Source organism: Cynocephalus volans, chromosome 10 (genome assembly GCF_027409185.1).
Source record: "Cynocephalus volans isolate mCynVol1 chromosome 10, mCynVol1.pri, whole genome shotgun sequence".
Taxonomy (NCBI): domain Eukaryota; kingdom Metazoa; phylum Chordata; class Mammalia; order Dermoptera; family Cynocephalidae; genus Cynocephalus; species Cynocephalus volans.
The window spans coordinates 55,816,811-55,831,194 of NC_084469.1; the positions used below are offsets into that span (position 1 = coordinate 55,816,811).

General features: G+C 46.6%; 1 protein-coding gene across 4 annotated transcripts in view; it reads left to right on the top strand.

Annotated features, from left to right (window-relative positions):
- SIPA1L3 (signal induced proliferation associated 1 like 3) overlaps window positions 1–14,384 on the top strand; it is a 230,366-nt gene that overhangs the window by 45,191 nt on the left and 170,791 nt on the right. The window lies entirely within an intron of this gene.

Genomic DNA, 14,384 nt, shown 5'->3' on the forward strand with positions numbered 1-14,384 from the left:
TTTCTCTTTGGTACTGACTTTAAAACAGTATTATTTTTATTAATTTGCACATGGTACAGTCTTTAAAAATAAAAAGCCAATGGGCCGACCCCGTGGCTCACTCGGGAGAGTGCAGCACTGGGAGCGCAGTGGCGCTCCCGCCGCGGGTTAGGATCCTATATAGGGATGGCCGGTGCGCTCGCTGGCTGAGCGCAGTGCAGACGACACCAAGCCAAGGGTTGCGATTCCCTTACCGGTCACAAAAAAAGGAAAAAAAAAAAAATTAAAATAAAAAGCCAATCTCCCTTCTACACCCAAACCTTCCACAGAAGCAGCTACTGTGAGCTGTTCCTTACATCTCCTTTCAGAAAGTCACTACGTATATACAAGAAAATAAATGAGCATGGTAGCATATTCTATACCAGGGGTGGCAAACTGTAGCCCATGGGCCAAATCTAGCCTGTTGACTGTTTTTATATGGTCTGGGAGCTAAGAATGGGTTTTATGTTTTTAAAAAAAGACTATTTCATGACATGTAAAATTATATGACATTCAGGTTTCAGTGTTCATAAATTTTTATTGGAACACAGCCATGCTCATTTGGTTATGTATTGTTTGTGGCTGCTTTCTCACTCCAATGTCAGAGTTTTGAGTAGTTACAACAGAGGCCATCTGGCCCTTTACAGAAAAAGCTTGCTGATCCCTGCACTGCACACTTCCCTTCAGAAATATGTCTTAGAGATGGCTGGCTCTTAGCACTTTTCTTGCATGCTGACTGTATGTCCCCCATACCCCCACCAAGCAGAGAGCTGCAAACCCTGGGCCAAGCCCAGGTTTGCAGCTAGAGGTGGGTCTGTCAGTGCCTCCACTCACAAACTCATTCTAAGCATCTCTCAGGCACCAGCTGCATGGCAGGCCCCTGGCTGGCAGCCAGAGCAGGCCCAGGCCTGCCCTCAGGAATCCACAGGCCAGAGAGGGAGTTGGACATCACCAGGCAGTCCAATGGATGGATGTGTTCAGGTCTGCCCTCATAGGCCTTCTCTGCCCCTTTCCCCATTACTCCTGCTTTGCTTTTATTTGTGGCACTTAAAAAAAATAGGTCATGCGTGTATATATGTCAAAAATCAGTTCTGTGTGTGTATAGACATACACAATGAGAGTTCTTTCTCTCCTGCCCCTTTTCCTGTCCACCTTGTTCCTCCACCCCCTGAAGTAATTACTTGTATTGTTTCTTGGTTATCCTTCTGAGGCCCCATTATGTAAACATAAGTAAATATGAAGATATATATTTTTATCTTCCCCTCCTTTCTTCTATAAAAGATAGCCTACTCAACACCCTGTTCTGCACTTTTCTTTTCTTTTTTTTTCTTTTCTTTTTTTTTTTTTACCTAACAGCACATCCTGGAGATCTCTATTTATCTTCAGTGTTCTGGCTGAAACTGAAGGATGGGCAGGAATTAATTAGGGGAAAGAAAAAGGTATAAAGAGAGCATGAGGAAGAGCATTCTAGGCAGAGGGTACAGCATGAACAGCATGTGTTGAAGTCCCTGGGAACATGGCGTCCTCCAGAGCAGTGGGAAGTCCTGTGAGGCTAAAGCAAGGGAGAAGGGTCCACTCGAGGCATGAAAGGTCAGCAAGAGCCTGATGTTTAAGGAGGGACCATGGCCTTGATTCTGGGAGCACCTGGGTGTGGGGTTCTGCTCTGTTTCCTTCTGTGCCCTGCTTTTCTCTGTGGCCAAGTAAGTACACATGGCCTTTGTCATGTATGACCAAGGAGAGACCAAGAATGTCCTTGAGAGTGGGCTATTGACTATGGTTAATAATGAAAGAATTTCTCCTGTGAGCTATTCCCAAATGTGATCTGGTGTCTAGGGGGTTGCAGGCCTGTATCTCCTGCCTTCAGTCATGTGACTTGGGCAGATCTCGTCACCTCTTATCTTTTCAAAGGACACCATCACAGTGCCAACCATGCAGGTTCTTTGGAGGGTAACACACACACCTTGCTTAGTTCCAAGTTGGCCACACAGTGAATGCTCAATACATGATAGGGATGGCTTTCGTTCTTTTTACAGGGCTGGCTTGGGCTCATACTTCGTTAGTGTAGCTTGTGATTAAAAGTTTTGATTAGGGAGCCTGATCACCTCACCAGAGGGTTCTAATACTCCCTCTGCCACTTACTGTCCCTATGGGGCAAGTTACTTAACATCTCTGTACTTGAATTTTATCATTTGTAAATGAAGACTTCCCTTTATGAGTCATTGGCCATATAGTCGCATGACCACCCTGATCTGCAAGGAAGGCAGGGAAATCAATTTTCCTAATTATTTCCCCCCATAGAATATAAATATAATCAGGGCTGGCCAGTTAGCTCAGTTGGTTAGAGCACAGCCTTGTAACACCAAGGTCAAGTGTTCAGGTCCCCATACTGGCCAGCTGCCAAAAAAAAAAAAAAGTATATAATCACAGGTGTGCCAGTAAATATTTGCAAAAACATGAGTCCACTTACCAGTATAGCCATCACCAGGGGCTCTCCCCCCAGCATTTACACATGTCCTTGTTGTAGTCAACTTGTAAAAAGTGACTCATGCTGGAAGGAAGCCTGTGAGGGACACAGCACTAAAGCCTCTTGAGTTGTATCTATCTAATGAGGAAAACAATTAAACCTCCTAGATCAAAGTGAGAGGCAGACTCTGGGAACTGGGCCTTGAGCAGCCAGTGAAAGGCTGTGGAACCGGTTTATTCAGGGCGGGTCTGTTTACCTGTTTGATTGCCTAGTGGACAATTTCATTGGTTGCCAGAGGCCTTCCGGTCATCTCCTCCCTCTAGCTGGGCCCCTCTGTTTGCAGATGACTGGGCCCCCTGAGGCCAGGGTGTGCCTACTATGTGTCTAGTGCTGTCCAAGGTACTGGAGATAATAATAAGTAATGAGTGCTCACCATATACCCAGCATTGCAGGTTCTTGGGTGAACTCATTTAATCCTCGCAGCAGCCCTATGAGGCAGGGCAGGGTTAGGCCCCATTACACACTTGGAGACACACCCAGGGCTGCTAAGTCACTTGCCCACGATCACATGGCCAGTTAGGGGGCATCCTCTCTTGTCTGACTTAAAGCCCTTCATGGCTTAGCATCTTTCATAGGCCACATGTACTGCTTCAGGGCTTTCTTCATAGTGCATTCTTTCAGAAGAGCCTTGCTTCCAAGGGCAGTATAGCAGTTTATGGCTCTCCTAATTAATGACACTTGTGAACGTGGCTGTGGAGGAGGCACATAACAGGGGGTAGGGGGGGAGATGCTGACGCCAGGGGACCTGGGCTTTCCCACTGTGATCCATGGCAGCCAAATGGGATGGGTGTCAGACAGGCAAGGGCATTGGATGTCCACCCTCAGCTCCACCTGGCTACTCAGGACCCATTTTTCAGGTTACAGGGCCTCTCATGGATGCCTTCCTGAAATTGATGTTTCTTCATCAGGCATACCATAGTATCATACCATGCCATGATAGTCCTGGCCATGCCGTGTTGAAATTGCTTTTTCATTTGTCAGCAAGCAAAATGTTTGGAGAGTGAGGGACTTGCATCTACTTCCCTTAGCCCAATCCTAGCCATGCAGTGGGTTTTAAAACATGTCTGAATGAGATCAACAGCTAAACAGAACTTACTCGCAGTATCTTCTGCGCAAATGCCAAATCTGGGTTAGAGAGGCAGTGGAGGGTAGTGGTTGAAAGCAGACCCTGGAGCCACGCACTGGGGTTCAAATCAGGCTCTGTTGCTTACTTGCTGGGTGACCTTGGGCAAGGGACTGCATCTCTCAGGACCTCAGTTTTATCATCTACAAAGTGAGGATAATAATGGAATCTACACTGTGGGGTAGTTGTGAAGATTGTGAGTTGGAATTGTAAAGTGTCTGGTACACAGGCACATGTGTAAGAGTTGGCTATTGCTATTAGATGTTATGCAGTAGTGACTGTGAAGAGTGATTGAGCCTTAGCTTCAGGTATGTGGAGGGACAAGCTCAGTTTCATGGTAGATGACGTTCAACTTGTGAGTCTGAGAACCAGTGGTTTCAGCCAAAAAAAAGGCTGCTTGGCACTGATGTTTAATTGCAGATCTAATCCTGATCAATAAGCTTGCTTAATACAGACATGTTTAGAGTCGGAACTTTTGGAGTTGTGAGGAACTGTGTGTTCTTTGTGGGAGAAGTTGGGAGAAAAACACAGCCAGGTTGAATCTCTTAAGAACAGTGAGTCACTTTCACAGATGCCCTCTCGTTCCAGCCTCAGGGAACACTGCCGAAGCCCTGCGCAGGGTGGGGCAGAGCACTGGTTAAGGGCTGGATTTGATCCTTAATAAAGTGTGCCCTTGGGCAAGTGATGGGGCTTCTCCAAGCCTTGGTATCCATCTCTGAAAAATGAGGAAAAGAATAAGTTACTACATCACTGACTTCTTAATGAGCTTTGAACTTTGCACAGATCCTGGCACATAGCAAGTGTACGTTAAGTGTTAGCTGTGTTACTACTATTGCTGAAATTGTTGTTCTTTAGGTTGTTGTGGAATGTGGCTGGTCTGGTACTGCACAGATGTCTCTAATGCAGGCAATTCTGTAGCAAACTAGAGCTGTATCATTGTGGTGAACCTTCAAGAAAAGAACAGTCTTTTCATTAACCTGACTAGAAATAAAGTTTCTTGTATTCCTTCAACAAATATTTATAGGGCTTCTGCTCTATGCCAAGCACTGTTCTAAGGCCCAAATATACAGCAGGCAAGACAGACCTACTTCCTGCCCTCCTTCAGTAAGATAAGATCTGGTCGGAGAGACAGACTAGAAGTAAACAGTATTTATCATAGGTGATTGGTAGTGCTATTAAGAAACTATACCAGCATAATGTGATGCGAATGGTGGGGGGGGCACTTAGAGGGGTCAAGGAGGGCCTGTCTGAGGAGGTGACATTTGATCTGAGACTTGAAGGATAAAAAGAAACCAGTCATGCAAAGAGTTGAAGAAAGAAGGTGCCTGGCAGAGAGAACAGCAAGTGCAAAGGCCCTGAGGTAGGAATGAGCTTGGCAAGTTGGAGGAACAGACAGGAGGCTGGCATGGCTTGAGTTGGGTGAACAGGGGTGAGAATGTAGTGGGAGGGATTTGTAGACCCTGAGTTTGCTCCCTGAAGCTTCCACTTTCTTCCAACCGAAGGTGTTTGGAGAAAAGGGCTGTGGGGAGCTGACTTTGGCATCTAGAAATAGATGTGGATGGGACCAGGTACCAGGCCTCTTCCTCTGCCTCTCTCACCAGCCTTCTCAAGGCCCTTACCCTGGGATTCTAGGCCATGGGAAAGAGACCCTTTGCCCCCTGGATGGGCTGTCTGACTTCCCAGTCAAGAATGTTATTTTCCTTTTTGTCCCAAAGGTGGCCCAGCTGCGCTGCACTGTCATGTAAAGCAAAGCTGTGGTGCTCTATGCCTGAAGCCCTCTTTCTCTTTCCCCAAAGTAGATCAATTGTAAGCTCTCTGTCCTGGAGAGAAGCCCCAGAAAACAGCCAAGACAAACCAATCATGCAGCTTGGGGGTGTGGGGAATTAACAATCTCTTTTTTGTGTGTTGAAGGTGAGGAAGGTATTAAAGCAACAGGGCTTAATGGTATAGAACAGCAGTTAGGAGCACAGACTTGGGGGTTTCAGCTCCGGCTTCACCATTTACCACCTGTGACCTTGGGCAGATGACTTATCTGTGCCTTGCCTTAGCTTTTTCATCTGTCAAATGAGGATAACAGTTCCTGTGCTTGGGAAAGTGCACGCAGGATGTGCTGTATTTGTGAATCATCTTCCAGTTTTAAGTCACAGTGCGATGAGTTTCTCTTTCTTCTAGTTTCTTGTCAATAGCTACAACGCTTGGATTTGACTCCTCTTTCTCCACATCAGCCTGGATGTGGAGCTTGGTGTCTGGCAGACAGCCAGGCTGCAGGTGCCAAAAAGCAGCCCTGCTTCAGGGTGGGGGTAGAAGGGATGGTATTTGATGCCAAAAAACTGAGAGTTGTTAGGATATTTGTCACCAGAGATGGGGGACTATGTGGAGCCTCTACAATGGTGACTATTCCTGCCTGCCAGAGAGTAAAGACTGCTTGCTCCAGGGCAGGTTCTGTATTTCTCAATCCTGGCTGTACATTAGAATCTGGTGGGAACTGTTGAAAGCATACCCTGTCCCCTCTTCTTGTATAAAGGGCCTGAGACCTTGGCATGGAGATTTTTTTCATAGCTCCCTAATGTGCCTTCATGGTTTCTAATACCTGCGAATCACCTGGGCATCTTGTTAAAATGCAGATTCTGATTCATCAGGTCTGAGGACAGGCTGAGTGTCTGCTTTTCCAGTGAGCTCCCAGATAACATAGACACTGCTATTCCATGGACTACAGCTTTGAGGGCCTAGAATTTTGCTTCTCAGACGTGCAGAATCTCAGACGCACTCACTGAATCCCAATCTGCATTTTTACCACATCCCCTGGTGATTGACTGCTAATTAGAATTTGAGAGCCTAGACCAGGATTTCTCAGCCTTGCCACTATTGACCTTTGGGGCCAGGTCATTCTTTGTTGTGGGGGATCATTCTGTGCATTGTGGGATGTTTAACAGCATCCCTGGCCTTTACTCACTAGAGGCCAGCAGTAGGCCCCCCGAGTCATGATAATAAAACGTGTCTCTAAATGTCCCCTGGAATAGGAGTTGCAAAGTTGCCCCCAGTTAAGAAGCATTGGACTAGCACCCTCAAACTTCACCATGCCTGGGACTCCGCAGGCTGGCTGGTTATGCATACTGATGTCCAGGCCCCACAGCAGCAGTCACAGCAACTTTTTAGTTTGGGGCAGGGCCCCAGTGGTGAATACAAGCTCCTGGTATATGTCCTGTTTGCTGCAGTTTGACAAGCACTGTCCCAGTGCCTTTATGCCCAGTAAATGGTGGGTGGGGCTGGACAAGCAAGTGGGGAAAGGGTAATACATCGTGTTTGTGTTGGGAGAGTGGAAATCAGAATGAAGTCACCATAGATTCTCCTTTTAATAATAGCAGAGAAAGCTCTAGGCTCAGTGGTACTATCTCTTTTGGAAATTGTCCCCAATTTACTCACTTCCCCCCATCCTACAGCTTCCATGCTGGTCCTGTCTATCCACTGGACTATGTCTTCCACTGGACTATGGCAGCACCCTCTCACCATCCCGCTGCTCCTGTCCCCTAACCCCCAGCATGCAGCCAGGGTGAGACTGTGAACATGTAAGTCAGGTCATGTCCTCCCCTGCTCAGAACCCTCCTGTGCCTCCACCTCATACAAGAGAGAAGTCAGAGCCCTCCCCCATGGCCTACCAGGCCCAATGTGATCTGCATTTGTCAACTCTATGCCTTCATCTTCCACTACCTGCCCACATGCTCAGTGACCTTGTCACTGTTACTAGAGTGCACCAGGGACATTTGCTCTTCAGGGTCTTTGCACTGGCTGTCCTCTCTGTCTCTCCCCCTCCAAACATTTCTGTGGCTGGCTCCTTCACTTCCCTTAGATCTCTACTCACAAGTCATCCTCCCAGTGAGGCCTTTCTTACCCTCTCCCCCCAAATAAAAGAGTGCACCCCATTTATTTGTTTGCCATCTTCCCTCCCCATATACGGTAAGCCTCATTAGACAGGGGACTTCATCTTCTTACTGCCATTTCTCCTAAAACGATGCCTGCTGTGTAGTAGTTGCCCCCCTTATGTGTTTGAATGAATGAATGAGTGAGTGAGTGAGTGAACTCCTGTTTAAGTGCTTCTTTGGCTCCACCTGGATGCAGACAAGAAACAGAGCACTCCTGGGGTCCTTAGGCAGGAGCCAACAGCAGCATCCCCTGCTGGGAAACAGGCCAGGAGCACGCCAAAAACACCATTTCCTCACGGGTGGTCCACCACAGCCACCACCACATCAACAGCTGCCACAAAAGTGGCTCAACACCACAGCAGTAGCTGCAGCTACCATGCAGGCAGCCCACCAGACACCCGGCTGCAGTGACACAAGGAGAGTCACCAGTGGAAACCGGAAAAAAGAAGAAGACATCTCTCTCCTCAAAGCCCACTCCAGTGTAATAGAAGAAGCAACTAACTCTACCATGTCCCTGCTTTATTTCTGATTTTAGTAAATTCTATCTTCTCTCTTGGGCCGGCCCCATGGCCCACTTGGGAGAGTGCGGCACTGATAGCGCCAAGGCCACGGATTCGGATCCTATATAGGGATGGCCAGTGCACTCGCTGGTTTAGCGTGGTGCGGACGACGCCAAGCCAAGGGTTGCGATCCCCTTACCAGTCAAGGAAAAAAAAAACAAATTCTGTCTTCTCTCTTTTTTTTCTTGGTCAGTCTAGATAAAGGTTTGCAAATTTTGTCGATCTTTTTAAAGAATCAAAAAAAAAAAAAAAGACTAAGCAGTCTACAAAGCACCATTGATATAAATATTTTAATCAAGCATTAACTTTACATAATACTTTTAAGGTATAATAATCTTTATATATGTTGTATAACTTGTTAAATATGTAATTATCATTCATTTTGTTTGACAGACTTTGTTATGGGAGATTGAAATCAAGCTCCAAATTCATTTCTAAAAAAAAAAAATTTTTTTTAAAGTGCTTCCTTGTGCCTGGCCTTGCATGTCCTCCCACTGAACCCTCCTAACTCTGTAAAGCAGCTCCTATCTTGAGCTCCATTTTCCAGATGAGGATATGGAGGCTCTGATTGAGAAAGTCCCTGCCTAAGGTCTCCTTCTGAATCAGTTCTGCCCCAGGATATACACCAGGCCTCCGTACTCAGGACAAATTCTTTAACTTGCTACATCATTGTACTGTTTGTTGGTGGCACATCCAGTCTGGGCCTTCAGCTCCCACCCACCTAGTGCAGGTTCTGGGCCCTTACTGAGCCATCCCTTGGAGAAGAGAGGACTTGAGGTTCACTGCTATGTTTGTTGATGTTGCTTGGACAGATAACCATGTGAGCCACTGTGTGGCCTTTTGTTTGGTTTGGTGTTATCTGTTTGCATGAGTGGAGCCCACATGTTTATTTAGGGTCCCGTGTGGCAGGGCCAGGGAGGTACCTTCTCTGGTGTTTCCTCTGTGAAATTCTGTAGTGGTGTCAGCTCCTCTTTTGTCCCCCTGCACCTCTTCTCTTCTGGCTGCTGAGCCACCCTGGAAGTGTTTCCAAGTCATTTTATACCCTCATCTTAATCTATGTGACTAGGTGGACAAGATCCCTGAGGTTGGGGGTGGAGGCATCTTTTTGTGTCTCCTTAAAGCCTGGCAGGTGGTGGGTGTTCTTGCTAAACACATCCAAAAATCCTCATTCATTCATTCACTAAAAATTTATTTGGGGGACTCTTGCATGTTGGGAACTGCCTTGGGCATACAAGACAAAAGTAGCAAATGAGACCGGTCAGGGTCGTTGGGTGAACATTTGTGGAACTCCGGGTGGTACCTGGTCCTGTGGGGTCTGAAACACGAGCCTTGCTTTTGTTGTGCTCTCTTTTCTGGCTAGGGGTGGAGATGAGGAATAAACACACAAACAGCCAAATAATTACAAGTGAACTATGATTACAGGTCTCTTACAACTGATCAGCAGGAACCAAAAACCCCACCCCAATTCTTGGCTAATGTGCCCTTTGCCACCAACAGGCCATTGTGGTTGTTCAAGAGCATCTGCTTGTCCCTAATTTGTAGCTGGTGGATGATCATAGAGTCTCAGAGCTCCAGTGGACCTCTGTGTCCACTCAAGGGGCATGAGTGTGTTCAGCTGGGCCACTAGTACTAACAATAGCAACGCTCTAAGTGTTAGGCCCTGTTCTAAGTGCTTTTTAATCCCTATAACAACCCTATGACATTGGTGCCATTACTATCCCCCTTTTCCAGAGGAGGAAACAGGCCCAGAGAGGGGAGGAAACTTGTCCAGTGTCCCACAGCTAGTAAATGGCAAAGCTGGAATTTGAACCAGATAGCCTTCAAAGTTCACTCTCTCAACCACTCTGTAGACACCACTGGACAGTTGGACAGGGCAAAGCTGGCTGATCTGTCTGGTGATGGGAGGAAGGCCCTGCTACCATGGAAGGGAACAGACATCCCAATTCCAGATGTTCAGAGAACTACCTCCCCACACTCCCAGAGCAAAGGCCATGGAGAAAAACCTAAGGGCAGGGAGAACCCTTTGTCACCGATCAGTCGTCGTCACCCTGGAAAGCCCTGGCCTAGCTTCTGGACCCCACCAGCACACAAGTTCACTGGGCCTATTGCACAAATAGCTTTGTCGGACCATGCAGAGTAGCAGTTGCCACGATGAGTGCAGCTGCTGAGCTCTCTCTATTCTGCCCTGTGGAATTGGCCAGGGCTTCCTGTCACCTGAGGCAGCCCTGTGATGTTGTGTTGCAGAGATGACCCTCCACCCTCTTGGAGCTGGAGACTGATTTTTCTTAGGGGCTTGCTGCGAACAGGGTGGAGATTTGGAACGTTTGGTGTTTGGGTGTGAGGCTATGGAGGCTTTCAGCTAATGGCTCTGGAGTTACACTGTAGGCAACAGTGTCCTGGCTCTACCCTGTACTAGCTATTTGACCTTGAGCGGGTAACTTCACTTCTCTGAGCCTCCAGCTCTTCATTTTTAAAATACCTACTTCATTGAGTTCTTGGAGGTGGGGTGGGGAGCAGATGGTAATTCACTGAGGTCATCTTATGTAAAGTCCAGAGCCTGGCACCCCCTGAATGCTTAGTACATGGGAGAGATTATGTCGTGGGAGGTAGTGTGACCAAATGGTTATGAGCAGGGACTCTGGAACCACCACTTCCAGCCCCATGGCCTTGGGCAAGTGGCTTTAGCCTCTGTATTGTTGCATTTCCTCATCCTAAAACAAGGATAGTAATAGTCCCTACCCCATAAATATGCAGTGAGCATTCAGTGAGTTAGTACCTGTGAAGCATTTCGCTTAGGGCCTAGCACTCATGGTAAGTGCATAAGCATGAGCTGTCATGATTATAATTTTTAATTAAGAATGTGGGCCCGAGACCTAGTAATCAGGTGAGGAGAAACCTTGCACAGAATAATGTTATAAATGGGTTGGTTCTAAAAAAACTCCAATTTGGTCAGCCAGCTCTACTTTGGATATGAGAGGTGGTGACATGAGGCTCCATTCTTCCACCTTTCATCCTAGAGCTGGCCTTTCCAGGCTCAAAACACAAGCTAAAAGGGTACAGCAAGGAAGCTGGGGAGTGAAAGAAGGTTCCATTCAGGTTCCTTACATGCTGGCTCCATGGTCATTTGTGCAGGGCAAGAGAGCACAGGAAGTCAGCAGACCTGAGTCTCGGTAATCCCAGGTACATGACCACGAGTAAGATCCTCAGACTTATCACTCTCAGTATCAGGCAAAGTGCCCAGCACAGTGCCTGGCACAGAGGTTGTGCTTGGTCAGTGTTGGTTCTTCTGGGGGCAGCAGAGTAGTGATGGGGTTGGAGGGTGGGTTCAACCCTCGCTGTGTCATGTCTGAGTTGTGAGACTTTCAACAAGTGACCTTACCCCCTCTGAGCCTCAGTTTCCTCATCTTTGAAATGAGAATGATACCCCCCACCTCACAAGGGACTGTGTGAGGATAATGAGTATAAACCGCATAAAGCCCTTAAAGCAGCACCTGGCACAGAGAAAGTCCTCCATGCACATTAGCTATTATTATTGTTATTATTAACCCATTCTAGGAAACAATGTAAGTGGAAAGTATAAACCACGGATACATTCTGGGAGAACATAGGGGAGTTTGAGGGAAAGCTCAGCCTCTGGAGCACTTGTTCAGAGATAGCATTTGAGCCTTTGCATTTCTAGAGTGTAAGTGAAAGAGTGTGAAGGAGCGGGTAGGAATGTGCTGACCAGGTGTGATGTCTTATTGCCATAGGGACAGGCTTCCCAAGGTCAGATCATTCCACTAGATAATTTGAATGGTGTATGTATAAACACTTTAAACATTTGAATAGTTGTACTTTTAATGCATGACAGGAAAAGAATTTAAACATCACATCAAACCTAGGACAGGTTGAGCATCTCAAATCCAAAAATTCCAAATGCTCCAAAATCCGAAACTTTTTGAGTGCTGACATGACACTCAAAAGAAATGCTCATTGGAGCATTTCAGATTTAGGATTTTCACATTTTGGATGCTCACCTGGTATAATGCAAATATTCCATAATCGGAAAAAATTTGAAATCTGAAATACTTCTGATTATAAGCCTTTCGGATAAGGGATAACAAACCTGCATTCCATGGCTATTTCTCCTTTGGGTGAGGCTAATGTTGGTATTTAAGCCAAAAATAAAAGTGTGTATAGTTAAAAGTGCAGTGTAAGTAATAGTATGTGTAATCTGAGAATATGGGCAAAATGGTGCCAGTGTGTATAGATTCCGGGCATTGGAAATGTGGTAATAGGAGAAAGAGGTCAGGGCTGGGCTTTATGTTTTTTGTTTTTGTTTTTTAAGTCTTGTGTTTTTCAGCCTTGGAAAGGCTGCAGTGCTCTCAGGGGGCTGCTGGGCTGTTGGGCACGCTTTGCCCCTCTCCTCCTTGGCTCTGTAATGCCTGTGAGGCCTGACCACAGCCACTCTGGAGTGGAGCAGCTGCCCTGGGTGTTGTACTTTCCTACGTCAGAGCTGGTGGGAGGGTGAGGAAATGTACTAAGTGCTTGCTGCTGGCACCCTCTCTCCCTGCAGTGGGGTGTGGAAAATGTGGTATGGCCCTGAGCAGCTAGTGGTGATAGTGGTTTTAATCTTCAGCCAACACTGAGTGAGTGCTAACAACGTGCTAAGTGCTTTCCATGCTTGATGGCATTGAATCCTTGCTCTGTGAGGCGATCTGTTGGTTGGGACACATTGGGCTGCAGGTAACAGGATGCCTGATGAATCTTGTCTGAGCAGTGGAGATGGCTACTTAATCTCATCACAAACAGTGTGGAAGAGACAAGCTCCATGACTGGTGCAGAGGTTCAGTGTCACCTTTGAGCACTAGGCACTTTCTCCCTTTCTCTTTCATAGCCGTTTGTGTGCAGGCATTAGGTTTGTCTTGATGTTGTTCATTGCACAGCCATGGGATGTCTGTCCCGGCCTAATGATCTCATTCTTATACACAGCATCCCAAGCAGGGATAAAAGGGTATGGGAAAAGGCTTTCTCTTCATATGCCTTTTTATCAGAAGGGAATATGTTTTCATAAACACCCCTCTCCCCAGCACACCTCTCTTTATTATTCCTCTTTGGCCATAAAGAAGCCAGTGGCCATCCCTAGCTGCAAGGAAGGCTGGAAAAGTAAGTGTCTGTACAGTGAGACAGACAGCAAGAGGGATGAGTTGGGAATGGCCATAAGCTACACAACCAAGTGTCTACTGCAGGGGGGTACTATTACTACCCGCTTCTGTAGATGAGAAATATCAAGGATCGGAGAGATGAGAAAATGGCTTGCCCAGGACCTCATAGAACTTGTAGTGGCAGAGCAGGGATGTGAAGCCATGTCTTTCTTCCTGCAGAGCCTGTGGTCTTAACCCCCATATGGTCTTAACCCCTGTTACTACCTTTCCTTCAGTGGACACCAAGATAGCCATAATGCAGGGTAAGCACCAAATGCTCTGGGAACACAGAGAAAGAGAAATTCTGTTTGGGTATGGTCAGGGAGGGAGAAGTGGAGTGATTGGGCTGACTTGAAAGGTGAGTAGGAAGGAGTTCTGCCAGATACACAGGAAGATGGTGGGAGGAGGTGGGCCCCGGCAGAGGGCACCGAATGAACAAAAGTGGGTTGGGATCATGCGTGCTGGGTGAGTTAATCAAGGCTCTTTGGTTTGGAAGTCTGTAGGAGGGGAGCTTCAGACATAGCCCGAGTAAGGGGTCACATATGTCACTGGGGCTGTATCTCCCTCTCTGGACTTGGCTTCACTGTGCTGACAGGCTGGGTCCAGGTGCAAATCTTCCTGGTGTATCAACCTGGTGGAAAGAGGATTTATAGTCCTCAATGTTTTTTTAAGTGGTAAGTAAAAATTGTATGTACTTATGGTATACAACATGATATTTTGGTATACAATATATATATACACACACATGGTAGAATGGCTAAATCAAACTAACATATGTATTACCTCACATACTTAGTTTTTTGTGGTGAGAACACTTAAAATCTATTTTCTCAGCAATTTTTCAGTACACAGTATGTTATTAACTGTTGTCACCGTGATGTACAGTCGATCACTTGAACTTATTCCTCCTATCTAAATGAAATTTAGTGTCCTTTGACCAACATCTCCCTAATATCCCCACCTCTGTCCTCAATATTTTTAAACCAGCCCCAGGGAAGACTCTAATTGAGTCATATGCCCATCCATGCCTATCCATGTTTGGGGGGCAGGATGAGG